This window comes from Schistocerca nitens, chromosome 2 (assembly GCF_023898315.1).
Source record: "Schistocerca nitens isolate TAMUIC-IGC-003100 chromosome 2, iqSchNite1.1, whole genome shotgun sequence".
Taxonomy (NCBI): Eukaryota; Metazoa; Arthropoda; class Insecta; order Orthoptera; family Acrididae; genus Schistocerca; species Schistocerca nitens.
In genome coordinates, this window is record NC_064615.1 from 1,147,165,504 (window position 1) to 1,147,188,087 (window position 22,584).

Consider the following 22,584-nt stretch of genomic DNA (forward strand, 5'->3'; position numbering starts at 1 on the left):
GTTAATCCGTCAATGTGAGGGAGCGAGGGATGCAGTAAAGGAGGAATAATGCATCGGAAAAGAGATACTCGGATCCCCAAAGAAAATCCTATCGTTTCCGTAGAAACGTATCTTGATTTAGAAGGACAATGCAGGGAATCCAGAGTATTTCATATGGACGCAAATTGTGTGTTAATTCGTCAATGTGAGGGAGCGAGGGATGCAGTAAAGGAGGAATAATGCATCGGAAAGAGATACTCGGAACCCCAAAGAAAATCCTATCGTTTCCGTAGAAACGTATCTCGATTTAGGACAATGCAGGGAATCCAGAGTATTTCATATGGACGCAAATTGTGTGTTATTTCGTCAATGTGAGGGAGCGAGGGATGCAGTAAAGGAGGAATAATGCATCGGAAAAGAGATACTCGACTCCCAAAAGAAAATCCTAGCATTTCCGTAGAAACGTATCTCGATATAGAAGGACAATGCAGGGAATCCGGAGTATATCATATGGACGCAAATTGTGTGTTAATTCGTCAATGTGAGGGAGCGAGGGATGCAGTAAAGGAGGAATAGATGCAGTAAAGGAGGAATAATGCATCGGAAAAGAGATACTCGACTCCCAAAAGAAAATCCTATCGTTTCCGTAGAAACGTATCTCGTTTTAGAAAGATAATGCAGGGAACCCAGAGTATTTCATATGGACGCAAATTGTGTGTTAATTCAGCAACGTGAGGGAGCGAGGTATGCAGTAAAGGAGGAATAATGCATCGGAAAAGAGATACTCGGAACCCCAAAGGAAATCATATCGTTTCCGTAGGAACGTATCTCGATTTAGAAGGACAATGCAGGGAATCCAGAGTATTTCATATGGACGCAAATTGTGTGTTAATTCGTCAATGTGAGGGAGCGAGGGATGCAGTGAAGGAGGAATAATGCATCGGAAAAGAGATACTCGGAACCACAAAGTAAATCCTATCGTTTCCGTAGAAACGTATCTCGATTTAGAAGGACAATGCAGGGAATCCAGAGTATTTCATATGGACGCAAATTGTGTGTTAATTCGTCAATGTGAGGGAGCGAGGGATGCAGTAGAGGAGGAATAATGCATCGGAAAAGAGATACGCGGAACCCCAAAGAAAATCCTATCGTTTCCGAAGAAACGTATCTCGATTTAGAAGGACAATGCAGGGAATCCAGTGTATTTCATATGGGCGCAAATTGTGTGTTAATTCGTCAATGTGAGGAAGCGAGGGATGCAGTAAAGGATTAATAATGCATCGGAAAAGAGATACTCGGATCCCCAAAGAAAATCCTATCGTTTCCGTAGAAACGTATCTCGATATAGAAGGACAATGCAGGGAATCCGGAGTATATCATATGGACGCAAATTGTGTGTTAATTCGTCAATGTGAGGGAGCGAGGGATGCAGTAAAGGAGGAATAGATGCAGTAAAGGAGGAATAATGCATCGGAAAAGAGATACTCGACTCCCAAAAGAAAATCCTATCGTTTCCGTAGAAACGTATCTCGTTTTAGAAAGATAATGCAGGGAACCCAGAGTATTTCATATGGACGCAAATTGTGTGTTAATTCGTCAATGTGAGGGAGCGAGGGATGCAGTAAAGGAGGAATAATGCATCGGAAAAGAGATACTCGGAACCCCAAAGGAAATCCTATCGTTTCCGTAGGAACGTATCTCGATTTAGAAGGACAATGCAGGGAATCCAGAGTATTTCATATGGACGCAAATTGTGTGTTAATTCGTCAATGTGAGGGAGCGAGGGATGCGGTGAAGGAGGAATAATGCATCGGAAAAGAGATACTCGGAACCCCAAAGAAAATCCTATCGTTTCCGTAGAAACGTATCTCGATTTAGAAGGACAATGCAGGGAATCCAGAGTATTTCATGTGGACGCAAATTGTGTGTTAATTCGTCAATGTGAGGGAGCGAGGGATGCAGTAAAGGAGGAATAATGCATCGGAAAAGAGATACGCGGAACCCCAAAGAAAATCCTATCGTTTCCGTAGAAAAGTATCTCGATTTAGAATGACAATGCAGGGAATCCAGAGTATTTCATATGGACGCAAATTGTGTGTTAATTCGTCAATGTGAGGGAGCGAGGGATGCAGTAAAGGAGGAATAATGCATCGGAAAAGAGATACTCGGATCCCCAAAGAAAATCCTATTGCTTCCGTAGAAACGTATCTTGATTTAGAAGGACAATGCAGGGAATCCAGAGTATTTCATATGGACGCAAATTGTGTGTTAATTCGTCAATGTGAGGGAGCGAGGGATGCAGTAAAGGAGGAATAATGCATCGGAAAGAGATACTCGGAACCCCAAAGAAAATCCTATCGTTTCCGTAGAAACGTATCTCGATTTAGAAGGACAATGCAGGGAATCCAGAGTATTTCATATGGACGCAAATTGTGTGTTATTTCGTCAATGTGAGGGAGCGAGGGATGCAGTAAAGGAGGAATAATCCATCGGAAAAGAGATACTCGACTCCCAAAAGAAAATCCTATCGTTTCCGTAGAAACGTATCTCGATATAGAAGGACAATGCAGGGAATCCGGAGTATATCATATGGACGCAAATTGTGTGTTAATTCGTCAATGTGAGGGAGCGAGGGATGCAGTAAAGGAGGAATAGATGCAGTAAAGGAGGAATAATGCATCGGAAAAGAGATACTCGACTCCCAAAAGAAAATCCTATCGTTTCCGTAGAAACGTATCTCGTTTTAGAAAGATAATGCAGGGAACCCAGAGTATTTCATATGGACGCAAATTGTGTGTTAATTCAGCAACGTGAGGGAGCGAGGGATGCAGTAAAGGAGGAATAATGCATCGGAAAAGAGATACTCGGAACCCCAAGGAAAATCCTATCGTTTCCGTAGAAACGTATCTCGATCTAGAAGGACAATGCAAGGAATCCAGAGTATTTCATATGGACGCAAATTGTGTGTTAATTCGTCAATGTGAGGGAGCGAGGTATGCAGTAAAGGAGGAATAATGCATCGGAAAAGAGATACTCGGAACCCCAAAGGAAATCCTATCGTTTCTGTAGGAACGTATCTCGATTTAGAAGGACAATGCAGGGAATCCAGAGTATTTCATATGGACGCAAATTGTGTGTTAATTCGTCAATGTGAGGGAGCGAGGGATGCAGTGAAGGAGGAATAATGCATCGGAAAAGAGATACTCGGAACCCCAAAGAAAATCCTATCGTTTCCGTAGAAACGTATCTCGATTTAGAAGGACAATGCAGGGAATCCAGAGTATTTCATATGGACGCAAATTGTGTGTTAATTCGTCAATGTGAGGGAGCGAGGGATGCAGTAGAGGAGGAATAATGCATCGGAAAAGAGATACGCGGAACCCCAAAGAAAATTCTATCGTTTCCGAAGAAACGTATCTCGATTTAGAATGACAATGCAGGGAATCCAGAGTATTTCATATGGACGCAAATTGTGTGTTAATTCGTCAATGTGAGGGAGCGAGGGATGCAGTAAAGGAGGAATAATGCATCGGAAAAGAGATACTCGGATCCCCAAAGAAAATCCTATCGTTTCCGTAGAAACGTATCTTGATTTAGAAGGACAATGCAGGGAATCCAGAGTATTTCATATGGACGCAAATTGTGTGTTAATTCGTCAATGTGAGGGAGCGAGGGATGCAGTAAAGGAGGAATAATGCATCGGAAAGAGATACTCGGAACCCCAAAGAAAATCCTATCGTTTCCGTAGAAACGTATCTCGATTGAGAAGGACAATGCAGGGAATCCAGAGTATTCCATATGGACGCAAATTGTGTGTTATTTCGTCAATGTGAGGGAGCGAGGGATGCAGTAAAGGAGGAATAATGCATCGGAAAAGAGATACTCGACTCCCAAAAGAAAATCCTATCGTTTCCGTAGAATCGTATCTCGATTTAGAAACATAATGCAGGGAACCCAGAGTATTTCATATGGACGCTAATTGTGTGTTAATTCGTCAATGTGAGTTAGCGAGGGATGCAGTAAAGGAGGAGTAATGCATCGGAAAAGAGATACTCGGAACCCCAAAGAAAATCCTATCGTTTCCGTAGGAACGTATCTCGATTTAGAAGGACAATGCAGGGAATTCAGAGTATTTCATATGGACGCAAATTGTGTGTTAATTCGTCAATGTGAGGGAGCGAGGGATGCAGTGAAGGAGGAATAATGCATCGGAAAAGAGATACTCGGAACCCCAAAGAAAATCCTATCGTTTCCGTAGAAACGTATCTCGATTTAGAAGGACAATGCAGGGAATCCACAGTATATCATAAGGACGCAAATTGTGTGTTAATTCGTCAATGTGAGGGAGCGAGGGATGCAGTAAAGGAGGAATAATGCATCGGAAAAGAGATACTCGGAACCCCAAACAAAATCCTATCGTTTCCGTAGAAACGTATCTCGATTTACAAGGACAATGAAGGGAATCCAGAGTATTTCATATGGACGCAATTTGTGTGTTAATTCGGCAATGTGAGGGAGCGAGGGATGCAGTAAAGGAGGAATAATGCATCGGAAAAGAGATACTCGGAACCCCAAAGAAAATCCTATCGTTTCCGTAGAAACGTATCTCGATTTAGAAGGACAATGCAGGGAATCCAGAGTATTTCACATGGACGCAAATTAAGTGTTAATTCGTCAATGTGAGTTTGCGAGGGATGCAGTAAAGGAGGAATAATGCAGCGGAAAAGAGATACTCGGAATCCCAAAGAAAATCCAGGCATTTCCGTAGAAACGTATCTCGATTTAGAACGACAATGCAGGGAATCCAGAGTATTTCATATGGACGCAAATTGTGTTTTAATTCGTCAATGTGAGGGAGCGAGGGATGCAGTAAAGGAGGAATAATGCATCGGAAAAGAGATACTCGGAACCCCAAAGAAAATCCTATCGTTTCCGTAGAAACGTATCTCGATTTAGAAGGACAATGCAGGGAATCCAGGGTATTTCATATGGACGCAAATTGTGTGTTAATTCGTCAATGTGAGGGAGCGAGGGATGCAGTAAAGGAGGAATAATGCATCGGAAAAGAGATACTCGGAACCCCAAAGAAAATCCTATCGTTTCCGTAGAAACGTATCTCGATTTAGAAGGACAATGCAGGGAATCCAGAGTATTTCATATGGACGCAAATTGTGTGTTAATTCGTCAATGTGAGGGAGCGAGGTATGCAGTAAAGGAGGAATAATGCATCGGAAAAGAGATACTCGGAACCCCAAAGAAAATCCTATCGTTTCCGTAGAAACGTATCTCTATTTAGAAGGACAATGCAGGGAATCCAGAGTATTCCATATGGACGCAAATTGTGTGTTAATTCGTCAATGTGAGTTAGCGAGGGATGCAGTAAAGGGGGAATAATGCATCGGAAAAGAGATACTCGGAACCCCAAAGAAAATCCTATCGTTTCCGTAGAAACGTATCTCGATTTAGAAGGACAATGCAGGGAATCCAGAGTATTTCATATGGACGCAAATTGTGTGTTAATTCGTCAATATGAGGGAGCGAGGGATGCAGTAAAGGAGGAATAATGCATCGGAAAAGAGATACTCGGAACCCCAAAGAAAATCCTATCGTTTCCGTAGAAACGTATCTCGATTTAGAAGGACAATGCAGGGAATCCAGAGTATTCCATATGGACGCAAATAGTGTGTTAATTCGTCAATGCGAGGGAGCGAGGGATGCAGTAAAGGAGGAATAATGCATCGGATAAGCGATACACGGGACCCCAAAGAAAATCCTATCGTTTCCGTAGAAACGTATCTCGATTTAGAAGGACAATGCAGGGAATCCAGAGTGTTTCATATGGACGCAAATTGTGTGTTAATTCGTCAATGTGAGGGAGCGAGGGATGCTGTAAAGGAGGAATAATGCATCGGAAAAGAGATACTCGCAACCCCAAAGAAAATCCTATCGTTTCCGTAGAAACGTATCTCGATTTAGAAGGACAATGCAGGGAATCCAGAGTATTCCATATGGACGCAAATTGTGTGTTAATTCGTCAATGTGAGGGAGCGAGCGATGCAGTAAAGGGGGAATAATGCATCGGAAAAGAGATACTCGGAACCCCAAAGAAAATCCTATCGTTTCCGTAGAAACGTATCTCGATTTAGAAGGACAATGCAGGGAATCCAGAGTATTTCATATGGACGCCAATTGTGTGTTAATTCGTCAATGTGAGGGAGCGAGGGATGCAGTAAAGGAGGAATAATGCATCGGAAAAGAGATACTCGGAACCCCAAAGAAAATCCTATCGTTTCCGTAGAAACGTATTTCGATTTAGAAGGACAATGCAGGGAATGCAGAGTATTTCATATGGACGCAAATTGTGTGTTAATTCGTCAATGTGAGGGAGCGAGGGATGGAGTAAAGGAGGAATAATGCATCGGAAAAGAGATACTCGGAACCCCAAAGAAAATCCTATCGTTTCCGTAGAAACGTATCTCGATTTAGAAGGACAATGCAGGGAATCCAGAGTATTCCATATGGACGCAAATTGTGTGTTAATTCGTCAATGTGAGGGAGCGAGGGATGCAGTAAAGGGGGAATAATGCATCGGAAAAGAGATACTCGGAACCCCAAAGAAAATCCTATCGTTTCCGTAGAAACGTATCTCGATTTAGAAGGACAATGCAGGGAATCCAGAGTATATCATATGGACGCAAATTGTGTGTTAATTCGTCAATGTGAGGGAGCGAGGGATGCAGTAAAGGAGGAATAATGCATCGGAAAAGAGATACTCGACTCCCAAAAGAAAATCCTATCGTTTCCGTAGAAACGTATCTCGTTTTAGAAAGATAATGCAGGGAACCCAGAGTATTTCATATGGACGCAAAGTGTGTGTTAATTCGGCAATGTGAGGGAGCGAGGGATGGAGTAAAGGAGGAATAATGCATCGGATAAGAGATACTCGGAACCCCAAAGAAAATCCTATCGTTTCCGTAGAAACGTATCTCGATTTAGAAGGACAATGTAGGGAATCCAGAGTATTCCATATGGACGCAAATTGTGTGTTAATTCGTCAATGTGAAAGAGCGAGGGATGGAGTAAAGGAGGAATAATGCATCGGAAAAGAGATACTCGGAACCCCAAAGAAAATCCTATCGTTTCCGTAGAAACGTATCTCGATTTAGAAGGACAATGTAGGGAATCCAGAGTATTCCATATGGACGCAAATTGTGTGTTAATTCGTCAATGTGAGGGAGCGAGGGATGCTGTAAAGGAGGAATAATGCATCGGAAAAGAGATACTCGGAACCCCAAAGAAAATCCTATCGTTTCCGTAGAAACGTATCTCGATTTAGAAGGACAATGCAGGGAATCCAGAGTATTCCATATGGACGCAAATTGTGTGTTAATTCGTCAATGTGAGGGAGCGAGGGATGCAGTAAAGGGGGAATAATGCATCGGAAAAGAGATACTCGGAACCCCAAAGAAAATCCTATCGTTTCCGTAGAAACGTATCTCGATTTAGAAGGACAATGCAGGGAATCCAGAGTATTCCATATGGACGCAAATTGTGTGTTAATTCGTCAATGTGAGGGAGCGAGGGATGCAGTAAAGGGGGAATAATGCATCGGAAAAGAGATACTCGGAACCCCAAAGAAAATCCTATCGTTTCCGTAGAAACGTATCTCGATTTAGAAGGACAATGCAGGGAATCCAGAATATATCATATGGACGCAAATTGTGTGTTAATTCGTCAATGTGAGGGAGCGAGGGATGCAGTAAAGGAGGAATAATGCATCGGAAAAGAGATACTCGACTCCCAAAAGAAAATCCTATCGTTTCCGTAGAAACGTATCTCGTTTTAGAAAGATAATGCAGGGAACCCAGAGTATTTCATATGGACGCAAATTGTGAGTTAATTCGTCAATGTGAAAGAGCGAGGGATGCAGTAAAGGGGGAATAATGCATCGGAAAAGAGATACTCGAAACCCCAAAGAAAATCCTATCGTTTCCGTAGAAACGTATCTCGATTTAGAAGGACAATGCAAGGAATCCAGAGTATTCCATATGGACGCAAATTGTGTGTTAATTCGTCAATGTGAAAGAGCGAGGGATGCAGTAAAGGGGGAATAATGCATCGGAAAAGAGATACTCGGTACCCCAAAGAAAATCCTATCGTCTCCGTAGAAACGTATCTCGATTTAGAAGGACAATGCAGGGAATCCAGAGTATTCCATATGGACGCAAATAGTGTGTTAATTCGTCAATGCGAGGGAGCGAGGGATGCTGTAAAGGAAGAATAATGCATCGGAAAAGAGATACTCGGAACCCCAAAGAAAATCCTATCGTTTCCGTAGAAACGTATATCGATTTAGAAGGACAATGCAGGGAATCCAGAGTATTCCATATGGACGCAAATTGTGTGTTAATTCGTCAATGTGAGGGAGCGAGCGATGCAGTAAAGGGGGTTAATGCATCGGAAAAGAGATACTCGGAACCCAAAAGAAAATCCTATCGTTTCCGTAGAAACGTATCTCGATTTAGAAGGACAATTTAGGGAATCCAGAGTATTTCATATGGACGCCAATTGTGTGTTAATTCGTCAATGTGAGGGAGCGAGGGATGCAGTAAAGGAGGAATAATGCATCGGAAAAGAGATACTCGGAACCCCAAAGAAAATCCTATCGTTTCCGTAGAAACGTATCTCGATTTAGAAGGACAATGCAGGGAATGCAGAGTATTTCATATAGACACAAATTGTGTGTTAATTCGTCAATGTGAGGGAGCGAGGGATGGAGTAAAGGAGCAATAATGCATCGGAAAAGAGATACTCGGAACCCCAAAGAAAATCCTATCGTTTCCGTAGAAACGTATCTCGATTTAGAAGGACAATGCAGGGAATCCAGAGTATTCCATATGGACGCAAATTGTGTGTTAATTCGTCAATGTGAGGGAGCGAGGGATGCAGTAAAGGGGGAATAATGCATCGGAAAAGAGATACTCGGAACCCCAAAGAAAATCCTATCGTTTCCGTAGAAACGTATCTCGATTTAGAAGGACAATGCAGGGAATCCAGAGTATATCATATGGACGCAAATTGTGTGTTAATTCGTCAATGTGAGGGAGCGAGGGATGCAGTAAAGGAGGAATAATGAATCGGAAAAGAGATACTCGACTCCCAAAAGAAAATCCTATCGTTTCCGTAGAAACGTATCTCGTTTTAGAAGGACAATGCAGGGAACCCAGTGTATTTCATATGGACGCAAAGTGTGTGTTAATTCGTCAATGTGAGGGAGCGAGGGATGCAGTAAAGGAGGAATAATGCATCGGAAAAGAGATACTCGAAACCCCAAAGTAAATCCTATCGTTTCCGTAGAAACGTATCTCGATTTAGAAGGACAATGCAGGGAATCCAGAGTATTTCATATGCGCGCAATTTGTGTGTTAATTCGGCAATGTGAGGGAGCGAGGGATGCAGTAAAGGAGGAATAATGCATCGGAAAAGAGATACTCGGAACCCCAAAGAAAATCCTATTGTTTCCGTAGAAACGAATCCCGATTTAGAAGGACAATGCAGGGAATCCAGAGTATTTCATATGGACGCAAATTGTGTGTTAATTCGTCAATGTGAGGGAACGAGGTATGCAGTAAAGGAGGAATAATGCATCGGAAAAGAGATACTCGGAACCCCAAAGAAAATCCTACCGTTTCCGTAGAAACGTATCTCGATTTAGAAGGACAATGCAGGGAATCCAGAGTATTTCACATGGACGCAAATTGTGTGTTAATTCGTCAATGTGAGTTAGCGAGGGATGCAGTAAAGGAGGAATAATGCATCGGAAAAGAGATACTCGGAACCCCAAAGAAAATCCTATCGTTTCCATAGAAACGTATCTCGATTTAGAAGGACAATGCAGGGAATCCAGAGTATTTCATATGGACGCAAATAGTGTGTTAATTCGTCAATGTGAGGGAGCGAGGGATGCAGTAAAGGAAGAATAATGCATCGGAAAAGAGATACTCGGAACCCCAAAGAAAATCCTATCGTTTCCATAGAAACGTATCTCGATTTAGAAGGACAATGCAGGGAATCCAGAGTATTCCATATGGACGCAAATTGTGTGTTAATTCGCCAATGTGAGGGAGCGAGGGGTGCAGTAAAGGGGGAATAATGCATCGGAAAAGAGATACTCGGAACCCCAAAGAAAATCCTATCGTTTCCGTAGAAACGTATCTCGATTTAGAAGGACAATGCAGGGAATCCAGAGTATTCCATATGGACGCAAATAGTGTGTTAATTCGTCAATGTGAGGGAGCGAGGGATGCAGTAAAGGAGGAATAATGCATCGGATAAGCGATACACGGGACCCCAAAGAAAATCCTATCGTTTCCGTAGAAACGTATCTCGATTTAGAAGGACAATGCAGGGAATCCAGAGTATTCCATATGGACGCAAATTGTGTGTTAATTCGTCAATGTGAGGGAGCGAGGGATGCAGTAAAGGAGGAATAATGCATCGGAAAAGAGATACTCGGAACCCCAAAGAAAATCCTATCGTTTCCGTAGAAACGTATCTCGATTTAGAAGGACAATGCCGGGAATCCAGAGTATTCCATATGGACGCAAATTGTGTGTTAATTCGGCAATGTGAGGGAGCGAGGGATGCAGTAAAGGGGGAATAATGCATCGGAAAAGAGATACTCGGAACCCCAAAGAAAATCCTATCGTTTCCGTAGAAACGTATCTCGATTTAGAAGGACAATGCAGGGAATCCAGAGTATTTCATATGGACGCCAATTGTGTGTTAATTCGTCAATGTGAGGGAGCGAGGGATGCAGTAAAGGAGGAATAATGCATCGGAAAAGAGATACTCGGAACCCCAAAGAAAATCCTATCGTTTCCGTAGAAACGTATCTCGATTTAGAAGGACAATGCACGGAATCCAGAGTATTTCATATGGACGCAAATTGTGTGTTAATTCGTCAATGTGAGGGAGCGAGGGATGGAGTAAAGAAGGAATAATGCATCGGAAAAGAGATACTCGGAACCCCAAAGAAAATCCTATCGTTTCCGTAGAAACGTATCTCGATTTAGAAGGACAATGCAGGGAATCCTGAGTATTCCATATGGACGCAAATTGTGTGTTAATTCGTCAATGTGAGGGAGCGAGGGATGCAGTAAAGGGGGAATAATGCATCGGAAAAGAGATACTCGGAACCCCAAAGAAAATCCTATCGTTTCCGTGGAAACGTGTCTCGATTTAGAAGGACAATGCAGGGAATCCAGAGTATTTCATATGGACGCAAATTGTGTGTTAATTCGTCAATGTGAGGGAGCGAGGGATGCAGTAAAGGAGGAATAATGCATCGGAAAAGAGATACGCGGAAACTCAAAGAAAATCCTATCGTTTCCGTAAAAACGTATCTCGATTTAGAAGGACGATGCAGGGAATCTAGAGTATTTCATATGGGCGCAATTTGTGTGTTAATTCGGCAATGTGAGGGAGCGAGGGACGCAGTAAAGGAGGAATAATGCATCGGAAAAGAGATACTCGGAATCCCAAAGAAAATCCTATCGTTTCCGTAGAAACGAATCCCGATTTAGAAGGACAATGCAGGGAATCCAGACTATTTCATATGGACGCAAATTGTGTGTTAATTCGTCAATGTGAGGGAACGAGGGATGCAGTAAACGAGGAATAATGCATCGGAAAAGAGATACTCGGAACCCCAAAGAAAATCCTATCGTTTCCGTAGAAACGTATCTCGATTTAGAAGGACAATGCAGGGAATCCAGAGTATTCAATATGGACGCAAATTGTGTGTTTATTCGTCAATGGGAGGGAGCGAGGGATGCAGTAAAGGGGGAATAATGCATCGGAAAAGAGATACTCGGAACCCCAAAGAAAATCCTATCGTTTCCGTAGAAACGTATCTCAATTTAGAAGGACAATGCAGGGAATCCAGAGTATTCCATATGGACGCAAATAGTGTGTTAATTCGTCAATGTGAGGGAGCGAGGGATGCAGTAAAGGAGGAATAATGCATCGGATAAGCGATACACGGGACCCCAAAGAAAATCCTATCGTTTCCGTAGAAACGTAGCTCGATTTAGAAGGACAATGCAGGGAATCCAGAGTATTTCATATGGACGCAAATTGTGTGTTAATTCGTCAATGTGATGGAGCGAGAATTGCAGTAAAGGAGGAATAATGCATTGGAAAAGTGATACTCGGAACCCCAAAGAAAATCCTATTGTTTCCGTAGAAACGTATCTCGATTTAGAAGGACAATGCAGGGAACCCAGAGTATATCATATGGACGCAAATTGTGTGTTAATTCGTCAATGTGAGGGAGCGAGGGATGCAGTATAGGAGGAATAATGCATCGGAAAAGAGATACTCGACTCCCAAAAGAAAATCCTATCGTTTCCGTAGAAACGTATCTCGTTTTAGAAAGATAATGCAGGGAACCCAGTGTATTTCATATGGACGCAAAGTGTGTGTTAATTCGTCAATGTGAGGGAGCGAGGGATGCAGTAAAGGAGGAATAATGCATCGGAAAAGAGATACTCGAAACCCCAAAGTAAATCCTATCGTTTCCGTAGAAACGTATCTCGATTTAGAAGGACAATGTAGGGAATCCAGAGTATTCCATATGGACGCAAATTGTGTGTTAATTCGTCATTGTGAGGGAGCGAGGGATGCAGTAAAGGGGGAATAATGCATCGGAAAAGAGATACTCGGAACCCCAAAGAAATTCCTATCGTTTCCGTAGAAACGTATCTCGATTTAGAAGGACAATGCAGGGAATCCAGAGTATTTCATATGGACGCAAATTGTGTGTTAATTCGTCAATGTGAGGGAGCGAGGGATGCAGTAAAGGAGGAATAATGCATCGGAAAAGAGATACGCGGAACCCCAAAGAAAATCCTATCGTTTCCGTAGAAACGTATCTCGATTTAGAAGGTCAATGCAGGGAATCCAGAGTATTTCATATGCGCGCGATTTGTGTGTTAATTCGTCAATGTGAGGGAGCGAGGGATGCAGTAAAGGAGGAATAATGCATCGGAAAAGAGATACTCGGAACCCCAAAGAAAATCTTATTGTTTCCGTAGAAACGAATCCCGATTTAGAAGGACAATGCAGGGAATCCAGAGTATTTCATATGGACGCAAATTGTGTGTTAATTCGTCAATGTGAGGGAGCGAGGGATGCAGTAAAGGAAGAATAATGCATCGGAAAAGAGATACTCGGAACCCCAAAGAAAATCCTATCGTTTCCGTAGAAACGTATCTCGATTTAGAAGGACAATGCAGGGAATCCAGAGTATTCCATATGGACGCAAATTGTGTGTTAATTCGCCAATGTGAGGGAGCGAGGGGTGCAGTAAAGGGGGAATAATGCATCGGAAAAGAGATACTCGGAACCCCAAAGAAAATCCTATCGTTTCCGTAGAAACGTATCTCGATTTAGAAGGACAATGCAGGGAATCCAGAGTATTCCATATGGACGCCAATTGTGTGTTAATTCGTCAATGTGAGGGAGCGAGGGATGCAGTAAAGGAGGAATAATGCATCGGATAAGCGATACACGGGACCCCAAAGAAAATCCTATCGTTTCCGTAGAAACGTATCTCGATTTAGAAGGACAATGCAGGGAATCCCGAGTATTCCATATGGACGCAAATTGTGTGTTAATTCGTCAATGTGAGGGAGCAAGGGATGCAGTAAAGGAGGAATAATGCATCGAAAAAAGAGATACTCGGAACCCCAAAGAAAATCCTATCGTTTCCGTAGAAACGTATCTCGATTTAGAAGGACAATGCCGGGAATCCAGAGTATTCCATATGGACGCAAATTGTGTGTTAATTCGTCAATGTGAGGGAGCGAGGGATGCAGTAAAGGGGGAATAATGCATCGGAAAAGAGATACTCGGAACCCCAAAGAAAATCCTATCGTTTCCGTAGAAACGTATCTCGATTTAGAAGGACAATTCAGGGAATCCAGAGTATTTCATATGGACGCCAATTGTGTGTTAATTCGTCAATGTGAGGGAGCGAGGGATGCAGTAAAGGAGGAATAATGCATCGGAAAAGAGATACTCGGAACCCCAAAGAAAATCCTATCGTTTCCGTAGAAACGTATCTCGATTTAGAAGGACAATGCACGGAATCCAGAGTATTTCATATGAACGCAAATTGTGTGTTAATTCGTCAATGTGAGGGAGCGAGGGATGGAGTAAAGGAGGAATAATGCATCGGAAAAGAGATACTCGGAACCCCAAAGAAAATACTATCGTTTCCGTAGAAACGTATCTCGATTTAGAAGGACAATGCAGGGAATCCAGAGTATTCCATATGGACGCAAATTGTGTGTTAATTCGTCAATGTGAGGGAGCGAGGGATGCAGTAAAGGGGGAATAATGCATCGGAAAAGAGATACTCGGAACCCCAAAGAAAATCCTATCGTTTCCGTAGAATTGTATCTCGATTTAGAAGGACAATGCAGGGAATCCAGAGTATTTCATATGGACGCAAATTGTGTGTTAATTCGTCAATGTGAGGGAGCGAGGGATGCAGTAAAGGAGGAATAATGCATCGGAAAAGAGATACGCGGAACCCCAAAGAAAATTCTATCGTTTCCGTAAAAACGTATCTCGATTTAGAAGGACAATGCAGGGAATCCAGAGTATTTCATATGGGCGCAATTTGTGTGTTAATTCGGCAATGTGAGGGAGCGAGGGACGCAGTAAAGGAGGAATAATGCATCGGAAAAGAGATACTCGGAATCCCAAAGAAAATCCTATCGTTTCCGTAGAAACGAATCCCGATTTAGAAGGACAATGCAGGGAATCCAGACTATTTCATATGGACGCAAATTCTGTGTTAATTCGTCAATGTGAGGGAACGAGGGATGCAGTAAAGGAGGAATAATGCATCGGAAAAGAGATACTCGGAACCCCAAAGAAAAGCCTATCGTTTCCGTAGAAACGTATCTCGATTTAGAAGGACAATGCAGGGAATCCAGAGTATTTCATATGGACGCAAATTGTGTGTTAATTCATCAATGTGAGGGAGCGAGGGATGCAGTAAAGGAGGAATAATGCATCGGAAAAGAGATACCCGGAACCCCAAAGAAAATCCTATCGTTTCCGTAGAAACGTATCTCGATTTAGAAGGACAATGCAGGGAATCCAGAGTATTCAATATGGACGCAAATTGTGTGTTTATTCGTCAATGGGAGGGAGCGAGGGATGCAGTAAAGGGGGAATAATGCATCGGAAAAGAGATACTCGGAACCCCAAAGAAAATCCTATCGTTTCCGTAGAAACGTATCTCAATTTAGAAGGACAATGCAGGGAATCCAGAGTATTCCATATGGACGCAAATAGTGTGTTAATTCGTCAATGTGAGGGAGCGAGGGATGCAGTAAAGGAGGAATAATGCATCGGATAAGCGATACACGGGACCCCAAAGAAAATCCTATCGTTTCCGTAGAAACGTAGCTCGATTTAGAAGGACAATGCAGGGAATCCAGAGTATTTCATATGGACGCAAATTGTGTGTTAATTCGTCAATGTGATGGAGCGAGAATTGCAGTAAAGGAGGAATAATGCATTGGAAAAGTGATACTCGGAACCCCAAAGAAAATCCTATCGTTTCCGTAGAAACGTATCTCGATTTAGAAGGACAATGCAGGGAACCCAGAGTATATCATATGGTTGCAAATTGTGTGTTAATTCGTCAATGTGAGGGAGCGAGGGATGCAGTAAAGGAGGAATAATGCATCGGAAAAGAGATACTCGACTCCCAAAAGAAAATCCTATCGTTTCCGTAGAAACGTATCTCGTTTTAGAAAGATAATGCAGGGAATCCAGAGTATTTCATATGGACGCAAATTGTGTGTTAATTCGGCAATGTGAGGGAGCGAGGGATGCAGTAAAGGAGGAATAATGCATCGGAAAAGAGATACTCGGAACCCCAAAGAAAAGCCTATCGTTTCCGTAGAAACGTATCTCGATTTAGAAGGACAATGCAAGGAATCCAGAGTATTTCATATGGACGCAAATTGTGTGTTAATTCGTCAATGTGAGGGAGCGAGGGATGCAGTAAAGGAGGCATAATGCATCGGAAAAGAGATACTCGGAACCCCAAAGAAAATCCTATCGTTTCCGTAGAAACGTATCTCAATTTAGAAGGACAATGCAGGGAATCCAGAGTATTCCATATGGACGCAAATAGTGTGTTAATTCGTCAATGTGAGGGAGCGAGGGATGCAGTAAAGGAGGAATAATGCATCGGATAAGCGATACACGGGACCCCAAAGAAAATCCTATCGTTTCCGTAGAAACGTAGCTCGATTTAGAAGGACAATGCAGGGAATCCAGAGTATTTCATATGGACGCAAATTGTGTGTTAATTCGTCAATGTGATGGAGCGAGAATTGCAGTAAAGGAGGAATAATGCATTGGAAAAGTGATACTCGGAACCCCAAAGAAAATCCTATCGTTTCCGTAGAAACGTATCTCGATTTAGAAGGACAATGCAGGGAACCCAGAGTATATCATATGGTTGCAAATTGTGTGTTAATTCGTCAATGTGAGGGAGCGAGGGATGCAGTATAGGAGGAATAATGCATCGGAAAAGAGATACTCGACTCCCAAAAGAAAATCCTATCGTTTCCGTAGAAACGTATCTCGTTTTAGAAAGATAATGCAGGGAATCCAGAGTATTTCATATGGACGCAAATTGTGTGTTAATTCGGCAATGTGAGGGAGCGAGGGATGCAGTAAAGGAGGAATAATGCATCGGAAAAGAGATACTCGGAACCCCAAAGAAAAGCCTATCGTTTCCGTAGAAACGTATCTCGATTTAGAAGGACAATGCAAGGAATCCAGAGTATTTCATATGGACGCAAATTGTGTGTTAATTCGTCAATGTGAGGGAGCGAGGGATGCAGTAAAGGAGGCATAATGCATCGGAAAAGAGATACTCGGAACCCCAAAGAAAATCCTATCGTTTCCGTAGAAACGTATATCGATTTAGAAGGACAATGCAGGGAATCCAGAGTATTTCATATGGACGCAAATTGTGTGTTAATTCGTCAATGTGAGGGAGCGAGGGATGCAGTAAAGGAGGAATAATGCATCGGAAAAAAGATACTCGGAACCCCAAAGAAAATCCTATCGTTTCCGTAGAAACGTATATCGATTTAGAAGGACAATGCAGGGAATCCAGAGTATTTCATATGGACGCAAATTGTGTGTTAATTCGTCAATGTGATGGAGCGAGAATTGCAGTAAAGGAGGAATAATGCATTGGAAAAGTGATACTCGGAACCCCAAAGAAAATCCTATCGTTTCCGTAGAAACGTATCTCGATTTAGAAGGACAATGCAGGGAACCCAGAGTATATCATATGGTTGCAAATTGTGTGTTAATTCGTCAATGTGAGGGAGCGAGGGATGCAGTATAGGAGGAATAATGCATCGGAAAAGAGATACTCGACTCCCAAAAGAAAATCCTATCGTTTCCGTAGAAACGTATATCGATTTAGAAGGACAATGCAGGGAATCCAGAGTATTTCATATGGACGCAAATTGTGTGTTAATTCGTCAATGTGAGGGAGCGAGGGATGCAGTAAAGGAGGAATAATGCATCGGATAAGCGATACACGGGACCCCAAAGAAAATCCTATCGTTTCCGTAGAAACGTAGCTCGATTTAGAAGGACAATGCAGGGAATCCAGAGTATTTCATATGGACGCAAATTGTGTGTTAATTCGTCAATGTGATGGAGCGAGAATTGCAGTAAAGGAGGAATAATGCATTGGAAAAGTGATACTCGGAACCCCAAAGAAAATCCTATCGTTTCCGTAGAAACGTATCTCGATTTAGAAGGACAATGCAGGGAACCCAGAGTATATCATATGGTTGCAAATTGTGTGTTAATTCGTCAATGTGAGGGAGCGAGGGATGCAGTATAGGAGGAATAATGCATCGGAAAAGAGATACTCGACTCCCAAAAGAAAATCCTATCGTTTCCGTAGAAACGTATCTCGTTTTAGAAAGATAATGCAGGGAATCCAGAGTATTTCATATGGACGCAAATTGTGTGTTAATTCGGCAATGTGAGGGAGCGAGGGATGCAGTAAAGGAGGAATAATGCATCGGAAAAGAGATACTCGGAACCCCAAAGAAAATCCTATCGTTTCCGTAGAAACGTATCTCGATATAGAAGGACAATGCAAGGAATCCAGAGTATTTCATATGGACGCAAATTGTGTGTTAATTCGTCAATGTGAGGGAGCGAGGGATGCAGTAAAGGAGGCATAATGCATCGGAAAAGAGATACTCGGAACCCCAAAGAAAATCCTATCGTTTCCATAGAAACGTATATCGATTTAGAAGGACAATGCAGGGAATCCAGAGTATTTCATATGGACGCAAATTGTGTGTTAATTCGTCAATGTGAGGGAGCGAGGGATGCAGTAAAGGAGGAATAATGCATCGGAAAAAAGATACTCGGAACCCCAAAGAAAATCCTATCGTTTCTGTAGAAACGTATCTCGATTTAGAAGGACAATGCAGGGAATCCAGAGTATATCATATGGACGCAAATTGTGTGTTAATTCGTCAATGTGAGGGAGCGAGGGATGCAGTAAAGGAGGAATAATGCATCGGAAAAGAGATACGCGGAACCCCAAAGAAAATCCTATCGCTTCCGTAGAAACGTATCTCGATTAAGAAGGACAATGCAGGGAATCAAGAGTATTTCACAAGGACGCAAATTGCGTGTTAATTCGTCAATGTGAGGGAGCGAGGGCTGCAGTAAAGGAGGAATAATGCATCGGAAAAGAGATACTCGGAATCCCAAAGAAAATCCAGTCGTTTCCGTAGAAACGTATCTCGATTTAGGAGGACAATGCAGGGAATCCAGAGTATTTCATATGGACGCAAATTGTGTGTTAATTCGTCAATGTGAGGGAGCGAGGGATGCAGTAAAGGATTAATAATGCATCGGAAAAGAGATACTCGGAACCCCAAAGAAAATCCTATCGTTTCCGTAGAAACGTATCTCGATATAGAAGGACAATGCAGGGAATCCAGAGTATTCCATATGGACGCAAATTGTGTGTTAATTCGTCAATGTGAGGGAGCGAGGGATGCAGTAAAGGAGGAATAATGCATCGGAAAAGAGATACTCGGAACCCCAAATAAATCCTAACGTTTCCGTAGCAACGTATCTCGATTTAGAAGGACAATGCAGGGAATCCAGTGTATTTCATATGGGCGCAAATTGTGTGTTAATTCGTCAATGTGAGAGAGCGAGGGATGCAGTAAAGGATTAATAATGCATCGGATAAGAGATACTCGGATCCCCAAAGAAAATCCTATCGTTTCCGTAGAAACGTATCTCAATATAGAAGGACAATGCAGGGAATCCGGAGTATACCATATGGACGCAAATTGTGTGTTAATTCGTCAATGTGAGGGAGCGAGGGATGCAGTAAAGGAGGAATGGATGCAGTAAAGGAGGAATAATGCATCGGAAAAGAGATACTCGACTCCCAAAAGTAAATACTATCGTTTCCGTAGAAACGTATCTCGTTTTAGAAGGACAATGCAGGGAACCCAGTGTATTTCATATGGACGCAAAGTGTGTGTTAATTCGGCAACGTGAGGGAGCGAGGGATGCAGTAAAGGAGGAATAATGCATCGGAAAAGAGATACTCGGAACCCCAAAGAAAATCCTATCGTTTCCGTAGAAACGTATCTCGATCTAGAAGGACAATGCAAGGAATCCAGAGTATTTCATATGGACGCAAATTGTGTGTTAATTCGTCAATGTGAGGGAGCGAGGGATGCAGTGAAGGAGGAATAATGCATCGGAAAAGAGATACTCGGAACCCCAAAGAAAATCCTATCGTTTCCGTAGAAACGTATCTCGATTTAGAAGGACAATGCAGGGAATCCAGAGTATTTCATATGGACGCAAATTGTGTGTTAATTCGTCAATGTGAGGGAGCGAGGGATGCAGTAGAGGAGGAATAATGCATCGGAAAAGAGATACGCGGAACCCCAAAGAAAATCCTATCGTTTCCGTAGAAACGTATCTCGATTTAGAATGACAATGCAGGGAATCCAGAGTATTTCATATGGACGCAAATTGTGTGTTAATTCGTCAATGTGAGGGAGCGAGGGATGCAGTAAAGGAGGAATATTGCATCGGAAAAGAGATACTCGGAACCCCAAATAAATCCTAACGTTTCCGTAGAAACGTATCTCAATTTAGAAGGACAATGCAGGGAATCCAGAGTATTCCATATGGACGCAAATAGTGTGTTAATTCGTCAATGTGAGGGAGCGAGGGATGCAGTAAAGGAGGAATAATGCATCGGATAAGCGATACACGGGACCCCAAAGAAAATCCTATCGTTTCCGTAGAAACGTAGCTCGATTTAGAAGGACAATGCAGGGAATCCAGAGTATTTCATATGGACGCAAATTGTGTGTTAATTCGTCAATGTGATGGAGCGAGAATTGCAGTAAAGGAGGAATAATGCATTGGAAAAGTGATACTCGGAACCCCAAAGAAAATCCTATCGTTTCCGTAGAAACGTATCTCGATTAAGAAGGACAATGCAGTTAATCAAGAGTATTTCACAAGGACGCAAATTGTGTGTTAATTCGTCAATGTGAGGGAGCGAGGGCTGCAGTAAAGGAGGAATAATGCATCGGAAAAGAGATACTCGGAATCCCAAAGAAAATCCAGTCGTTTCCGTAGAAACGTATCTAGGTTTAGAAGGACAATGCGAGGAATCCAGAGTATTCCATATGGACGCAAATTGTGTGTTAATTCGTCAATGTGGGGGAGCGAGGGATGCAGTAAAGGAGGAATAATGCATCGGAAAAGAGATACTCAGAACCCCAAATAAATCCTAACGTTTCCGTAGCAACGTATCTCGATTTAGAAGGACAATGCAGGGAATCCAGTGTATTTCATATGGGCGCAAATTGTGTGTTAATTCGTCAATGTGAGAGAGCGAGGGATGCAGTAAAGGATTAATAATGCATCGGAAAAGAGATACTCGGATCCCCAAAGAAAATCCTATCGTTTCCGTAGAAACGTATCTCAATATAGAAGGACAATGCAGGGAATCCGGAGTATATCATATGGACGCAAATTGTGTGTTAATTCGTCAATGTGAGGGAGCGAGGGATGCAGTAAAGGAGGAATGGATGCAGTAAAGGAGGAATAATGCATCGGAAAAGAGATACTCGACTCCCAAAAGTAAATACTATCGTTTCCGTAGAAACGTATCTCGTTTTAGAAAGATAATGCAGGGAACCCAGAGTATTTCATATGGACGCAAATTATGTGTTAATTCAGCAACGTGAGGGAGCGAGGGATGCAGTAAAGGAGGAATAATGCATCGGAAAAGAGATACTCGGAACCCCAAAGAAAATCCTATCGTTTCCGTAGAAACGTATCTCGATCTAGAAGGACAATGCAAGGAATCCAGAGTATTTCATATGGACGCAAATTGTGTGTTAATTCGTCAATGTGAGGGAGCGAGGTATGCAGTAAAGGAGGAATAATGCATCGGAAAAGAATACTCGGAACCCCAAAGGAAATCCTATCGTTTCCGTAGGAACGTATCTCGATTTAGAAGGACAATGCAGGGAATCCAGAGTATTTCATATGGTCGCAAATTGTGTGTTAATTCGTCAATGTGAGGGAGCGAGGGATGCAGTGAAGGAGGAATAATGCATCGGAAAAGAGATACTCGGAACCCCAAAGAAAATCCTATCGTTTCCGTAGAAACGTATCTCGATGTAGAAGGACAATGCAGGGAATCCAGAGTATTTCATATGGACGCAAATTGTGTGTTAATTCGTCAATGTGAGGGAGCGAGGGATGCAGTAGAGGAGGAATAATGCATCGGAAAAGAGATACGCGGAACCCCAAAGAAAATCCTATCGTTTCCGTAGAAACGTATCTCGATTTAGAATGACAATGCAGGGAATCCAGAGTATTTCATATGGACGCAAATTGTGTGTTAATTCGTCAATGTGAGGGAGCGAGGGATGCAGTAAAGGAGGAATAATGCATCGGAAAAGAGATACTCGGAACCCCAAATAATTCCTAACGTTTCCGTAGAAACGTATCTCGATTTAGAAGGACAATGCAGGGAATCCAGTGTATTTCACATGGGCGCAAATTGTGTGTTAATTCGTCAATGTGAGGGAGCGAGGGATGCAGTAAAGGATTAATAATGCATCGGAAAAGAGATACTCGGATCCCCAAAGAAAATCCTATCGTTTCCGTAGAAACGTATCTCGATATAGAAGGACATTGCAGGGAATCCGGAGTATATCATATGGACGCAAATTGTGTGTTAATTCGTCAATGTGAGGGAGCGAGGGATGCAGTAAAGGAGGAATAGATGCAGTAAAGGAGGAATAATGCATCGGAAAAGAGATACTCGACTCCCAAAAGAAAATCCTATCGTTTCCGTAGAAATGTATCTCGTTTTAGAAAGATAATGCAGGGAACCCAGAGTATTTCATATGGACGCAAATTGTGTGTTAATTCGGCAACGTGAGGGAGCGAGGGATGCAG